The sequence below is a fragment of the Eptatretus burgeri genome, chromosome 13 (assembly GCF_056783735.1).
Source record: "Eptatretus burgeri isolate ZD-2024b chromosome 13, Ebu_testis_v1, whole genome shotgun sequence".
Classification (NCBI taxonomy): domain Eukaryota; kingdom Metazoa; phylum Chordata; class Myxini; order Myxiniformes; family Myxinidae; genus Eptatretus; species Eptatretus burgeri.
Window position 1 is genome coordinate 42,944,372 of NC_140973.1, and position 6,640 is coordinate 42,951,011.

General features: G+C 45.4%; 1 long non-coding RNA gene across 1 annotated transcript; it reads left to right on the top strand.

Annotated features, from left to right (window-relative positions):
- Positions 1-241: 241 nt before the first annotated feature.
- On the top strand, positions 242-6,594 carry LOC147014312 (uncharacterized). Its single transcript, XR_015050727.1, has 2 exons — positions 242-430; positions 5,690-6,594. It is a non-coding gene; the product is annotated as an uncharacterized LOC147014312 (long non-coding RNA).
- Positions 6,595-6,640: the final 46 nt, after the last annotated feature.

Consider the following 6,640-nt stretch of genomic DNA (forward strand, 5'->3'; position numbering starts at 1 on the left):
CGATTAAAGTTGAGAATTAACAAACAACACGGTCGCAGTGAACGAGAAAAACCTCCCCCGGCGGCCATGACAGGCCTTCGGCCTACGATTTTCTCGGCACGAGACCATGGGGGCTCTCGGGCTCTCTCTCTCTCTCTCTCTCTCTCTCTCTCTCTCTCTCTCTCTCTCTCTCTCTCTCTCTCTCTCTCTCTCTCTCTCTCTCTCTCTCTCTCTCTCTCTCTCTCTGTCTCTCTCACCCCTGCTGGTCGTTGGTGAGTCGTGCATGGGTGTGGCGTCATGGCGGCTCTGTGTGTGCAGCTGTGAGTACTGTGCTGTGTTAGTGTTGTTCCTGTCCCTATTTCGTTTCCCTCTGTGTCCCCGTACGTGTTTGTGGAGTTTTTTCCCTGTTTCCCTTCCTGCTGAGACGAGAGAGAGAAGGAGAGCGCGCACGGTCGGTGCTTTGTGGGTTTTCCTTGAAACCTTCGGGTTTCTGGGCCTACTTTTTCATCTGCCTTGTTTTCATAGGCCTGCCGTTTATCGGTGGTTTAGCTTCTTCCTTATACTCTTCCTTTCCCTTATACTTCATTTGACCCACTTGCTGGTTGCTTGTGACGGTTTTCCTTTGTTAAACTTAAACTTCTCTTCTTTTGCTTTAAGCTATGGCAAACGGACGTTTGCACAATAGTGTGTACGAGTCACTCACTCGGAAAAATGGAGTGACAATTACTCCACCTGATGGAGTTAGTGTTGAGAACGTGGTGATGGCTCTGGGAGAGCTCGTAGGAATCGAGAATGTTCTCGCCGCTTCGAAAATGAGCCAACGTGTCGTGGTTTTCTTGTCGGAGGAGCGACACGTGGCTCAGGCGGTCCAAACCGGTCTATCCGTTCCGCCAGACGTCTTCGTTAACGTTAGTGATCTCGATACGATGGCGGTAAAATTAACACTGTCTAACATCCCGCCCTTCTTCTCGAGTGAGGAGATTGTCGCTGCATTAAGCGTTTTTGGCACAGTTGTATCACGAATCTCCATGATTCCACTTCGTCTCCGCTCTGACGCTTCGGTTCGCCACATCATGTCGTTCCGACGTCATTGCTATATCATTCTAAAAAACAACGCTCAATCGCTCAATGCAGTTATGACTTTAAAAAATAAAAACCGCAATTACCAGATTTATATCGCAACGGAGACCACAACTTGTTTTATCTGTGGTGAATCGGGACATTTAAAAAGCGATTGCCCCAAGAATATATTAAGTGGCATATCTAGTGTGGTCGAACCCATTGAGACGAATAGTGGTATATCTAGAGTTGGGAACGTTGGTGACGCTTCAAACTCGAACAATCTGCCTGGGCCGTCGAGAGTGGAGGTAAATCCCCCCCTGACAGATGACGAAAGCTTCACCGTTGTTCCTTCAAAAAGGAAACATAAATTGAAGCATTTAAATGATAACAATAGTCAAGATGTGACGGCGAGCTGTGCAAAAAAGATGGCTGGCTGCCGAGAATAATGACTCGTGTTTGGAAGCAACAATAGATGCTCTTTTTAAAACGAAAAATCGATTTGATGTAATTGCTCCAGAGGATGATGACTTTTTGTCGGTGGGGTTAGTGAACATGAGGAGGAGATTGGTTTTGTGCAGCAGGGAGCACACGTGACCACTCCCATAGTCACAGGCACCTTGGATATTAACACCGAATCCACTGTAACCCCCTCCCTGAAAAGACCAACAGTGAAATGTGTACCGTTTCTAAGTCACCAATTACTCCAAACCTGGTTGAATCAGGGTGCAAAGCTTCAACTAGTGAAACACCAGGTTCATCTCAAGCGGAATATAACGTTCCTTCCATTAGTATTCTTCCTCCTCCCCGTTTTCTTCACCCTCCCACTCCTCCTCCTCCTCCCCTCCACTTCTAATCTTCTTCCTCTTCCCACCCCTCCACCTCCCCTATTCCACCTCCCCCACTCCACCTCCCCTACTCCACCCCCCCCCCCACCTCCCCACTCCTCCTCCCTCCACTCTTCCTTCCCCGACTCCTCCGACTCCTTCTCCCCCTTTGGAAGCGGAATGTGAGGCTTCCCTTATTAAACCATCAGCTCCATCTTTGGAGCATAACGATAATGTAATGGACACCAATCAGTACTCGGATTATGATTCCGATGGGGCCTCATCACTTGCTTCTTGTGGCAGTGCTGAAGCATGGAATGATCCAGTTTCCCAAGATTCGGAGAGTGTTACCAGTGTTCCACCTGCTGATATCATAAAGTTTCTTCATGACACCTTTCGTAAGAAACATGTTAAAATTAAAAACTTTTTCCCTGACTTATCCGGCTTTATAATCTCTGCGAAGCTTTTGCTCCTCAAAGCCGGACAGCTTGGTGTGACGGAATCACAAGTTTATCGACTCCGGAAATGCATCCTCAAAGCAAAGAATGAGCTGCAGACACAGAGAGACTAAGTTTTTGACACACCCAAACTCTATGTTAGCCTATGGCCTTCTCTATAGCGAGTTTAAATATTAATGGGGGACGCTCCTCCATCCGTAAAGCAGAAGTTAAACAGTTTGTTGAGACAAATCACATTGATGTTTTGCTTTTGCAAGAAACTAGATGTAGCTCCTCTTGTGCAAGTGAATGGCAAAGGACAATGAGGGGAAAATGGTTTTTTAGTAGTCTGGAACACCCAAGGGCTGGGGTGGCTGTTTATTTACAACCTTCCTTTTGCAGTCCCAGTGTTGTTTTTAATGAGATTATCAAAGGGTATTTGATTTCACTCACCTTCACACTCAATGGCTTTAAACACACCGTACTGAATGTCTACGCACCGAGCGATAGCACAGAGAGACTCGCCTTTTACACACACTTAGAAACGTCTCTTGTACACATTGATTTTGATGGACTTGTCTGCTTGGGTGGAGATTTTAACTGCACGATGGACCCCACCATTGATCGTAATGGAGAGGAGCCGCACCCAGCAAGCGCAGCGCCTTTGTTGAGAGCCTTGTCCAAGTTCTCCCTGGTTGATGTGTGGAGAATCCGCAATCTTTCTCTCCGCCAATACACGTGGAGTCGGTGTTCAAAAGGCCACGTATCACTTGCAAGATTGGACCGTTTCTACATCAACAGTACCTTTTTAAATGTTGTGAGCAATATGGACATTATTCCGAGCGGCTTCTCAGACCATCACATGGTCGCACTGGATTCACCAACCAGTTCGGAATCGTGGTGCTGCCTACTGGACCTTCAACGCAAGCCTCTTGGATGACCAACTGTTTGTCGATGCCTTTGGTGTGTTCTGGAGAGCCTTGCTCCAACGTAAAACTTCCTTCCCCTGCCTTGGAAAATGGTGGGACAACGTCAAAGTGCAAATAAGATCCTTTTGCCAACAATATGGAGCCTACCACACCAAATATGACTCTGCCCTTCAATCCTTGCTTGCCAAAGAAATATTATATTTGCAGACCAACCTCTTGGCCTCAAATCATGAAAGAACTAACCTCTTGCTGGCGAAGAAAAAAGCTCTTCTTGCTGGACTTTGTGCAAAGCAAGCCAGATGAGCGCTGATTCGTCTCCGACTGGAGAATTTGTGCTACCTGGACACCTCCTCTAAGTTCTTTTTTGGACTGGAAGATCAAACAAAGAGAAGTCAGCAGATAACTTCAGTAAGGACAAAGGAAGGAAGGATAACACACAATCAAAAAGATGTCAGAGCCTCACTCAGACACTACTTTACTGAACTTTATCGTGCTCCGAAAATTGACAACAAAATGGTAACAGTGCTGACTTCTTCCTTACCTACCTTGTCAAAATCTGCAGTTCTACAAATGGACAAGGAAGTAACTTTGGAGGAACTCCAAGCTGCTCTTCAAACTCTACCCTCGGGTAAGGCCTCCGGCCTGGATGGAATTCCTGCGGAATTTTATAAAACCTTTTGGGACCTCCTCGGACCAGAACTACTTGAGGTTATAATCGACGGTCGACGATCAGGCTCACTGCCATTAAGCTGCCGGAGGGCTGTCCTCGCCCTTATCCCCAAAAAAGGAGACCTTCAGCAACCACACAACTGGCGTCCCATCTCATTACTCTGTGCAGACTACAAAATATTTTCCAAGGCCCTTGCCAACCGCCTTAAAGCCATAATCGAGGAGATCGTACACCCAGATCAGTCTTACTGTGTCCCGAAGAGGACAATTCATGACAGTATCTTTATTGTGCGTGATATAATTGACATCTGTTCTCTTGAGCAAAGAAATGTCGGGTTGGTGTTCTTAGATCAAGAAAAGGCCTTTGATACCATTGATCATTTTTATTTTTTCTCTGTTTTACGGGGGTTTGGTTTTGGGGAAAATTTTTATCTCTCATGTGCAGTTACTGTATAACAACACTTTTAGTCTCTTAAAGGTTAACAACATTTTATGTCCCCCTTTCCCGGTTAATAGAGGCATTCGTCAAGGGTGCCCTCTTTCTGGCCTCCTGTACTCTCTTGCGATTGAGCCTTTGCTCGTTCGGTTGCGTGCACGTCTTCTTGGCTTCCTTCCTCAACCAATGGCGAACCCGTTTAAAGTGATTGCTTATGCAGATGATCTTTGTGCAATCGTTCGCTCGAATGAGGACGTCTCAGCCTTGGTCCGTTGCATTCATGAATTTGGTTTGGCAAGTTCCACAAAAGTGAACTGGGGAAAAAGCAGAGCTCTCCATCTTGGTCCACAAAATGGCGCCATTCCTCCGACTCTTCCCGAGAAACTTAAATGGGAAAGGGATGGAATTTTTTACCTAGGCGTCTTTCTTGGAACTGAGAACTTCATTTTAAAAAACTGGGAATCTCTAATAATTAAAACTGAGAGACGTTTACGAAAGTGGAAGGGCTTACTTGTCAACTCTCCTATCGGGGCCGAACCCTTGTTATCAACAACCTTGCAGCATCAATGCTTTGGCACGTTTTTATAGCACTGCAGCCCCCAGATTTGTTTCTTAAAAATTACAATCAATTCTTATTGACTTCTTTTGGGGAGGAAAGCATTGGCTCCAACCTGGTGTGTTAAACTTGCCTGTTGCTGAAGGAGGACAGGGGCTGATTGCTATTACCAGCAAGGTGATGGCTTTTCGCCTTTCGCTTCGGCCGCAGACTGCTGTACACGGACGTCTCGTGGAAGGCCTTGGCTCACTGCCTGCTTCGGCAGGCGGGAAACTCGGCTACGATCAGCAACTGTTCCTTATTGACACCAAGAAAGTTGATATAGCATCAGTCCCCCTGTTTTATAGAAGCATGCTGAAGGCATGGCAGGCAGTCACTGTTCGTCGAAATAACAATGACTACTCCCTGGAAATGTTTTTAAATGAGCCTATCTTTTTTAAACCCCATTTTGAAGGGGTCTGCAGCAATTATATTCTTGTGCAGAAGTTTATTGATGCTGGATGTACGAAGGTAAAAGATCTCAGAACTCCTTCTCCTTATAAGTGGAAGCCAGCTGCTGACGTCGCTGTGGCCACTGGAGTGAGGTCCATTCAAATTATTGGGAGAATCTTTTCTGTGATTCTGCGCTTTTTCAAGCAAACTAATCTGAAATGGATTCCACAGGTAGAAGCTAACCTTTCTTTATCCCTACATCCCTTTCCAGAGCTTTTGCTTCATTTTCAAGGTTTCACCTCCTTTAAATTGATGGAAAAATCTTCTGTTTACGCTTTGTGTGTTAAAACTCTTGTTCCCGATAGACCTGCGGAACCACAAGCACATTGGGGGAGAATGCTTCAGACCACTCATTCTACTTCGATCAACTGGCATGTTATGTACAAGGCACCCACTGCTAAGCGCTCCGGAGATTTGTAGTGGCGACTGGCACATTACATTTTACCATCCAATGTTTTATCTCATCGTATATCTCCCGATAACACAGAATTGTGTCCCTTCTGCGGTGCCACAGAAACTATTTTTCACATTTTTATTGATTGCTCAAGGTTGGCACCCCTTTTTACAGTCTTATCACGTGCTATCCGGGGACTCGGCCTAACTTTTTACTTGTTGTGGTTTTGTTTACGGTTTTAGCATCTTCCACCAGCGTAAATACGAGTGCCTGTTAGCAAATTATTTGTCCTCTGAAGCGAAGCTTGCTATATACATGTCAAGGAAACGCAAACTTCAAGATGTTTGTGATTCTGTTTCCGATGTTGTTTATCTCTTTAAAACCTTGGTCACAGCACGAGTGCACCTTGAAATTAATTCCAGTGATTGTACACTGTTCTCACAACAGTGGTGTGTGAACACATCCTTATGTGAACTTGTTGATGGTGTACTTACATTGAAGTTTTAATTTACCTTGTTTCTTTGTTGGGCAATGCTCAGGCATTTGCTTGTACTGGTATAACTTCTCTTGTTACATCATGATCCCAAACAATCAAGAGGCCAAAAGTGTCTGTGTCTCTCTCTCTCTCTGTCTCTCTATCTCTCTCTCTCTCTCTCTCTCTCTCGCTTGGCACGCACGTGCAAACGCAAGGGGCTGTTGCTCAGTCTCTGGCGGTACGTGTGGAGCCTGTGTTGCTTTCTCTCTTCTTATCATCTTCTCCTCTCTCTAATGTATTTTTTGGGGGTGTTCCTTGTGTATAAATTGTTATCAATGCTTTATCGATTACTTGAAAATTGAATTGGTTTCTTCTCTTCTTTTTTCC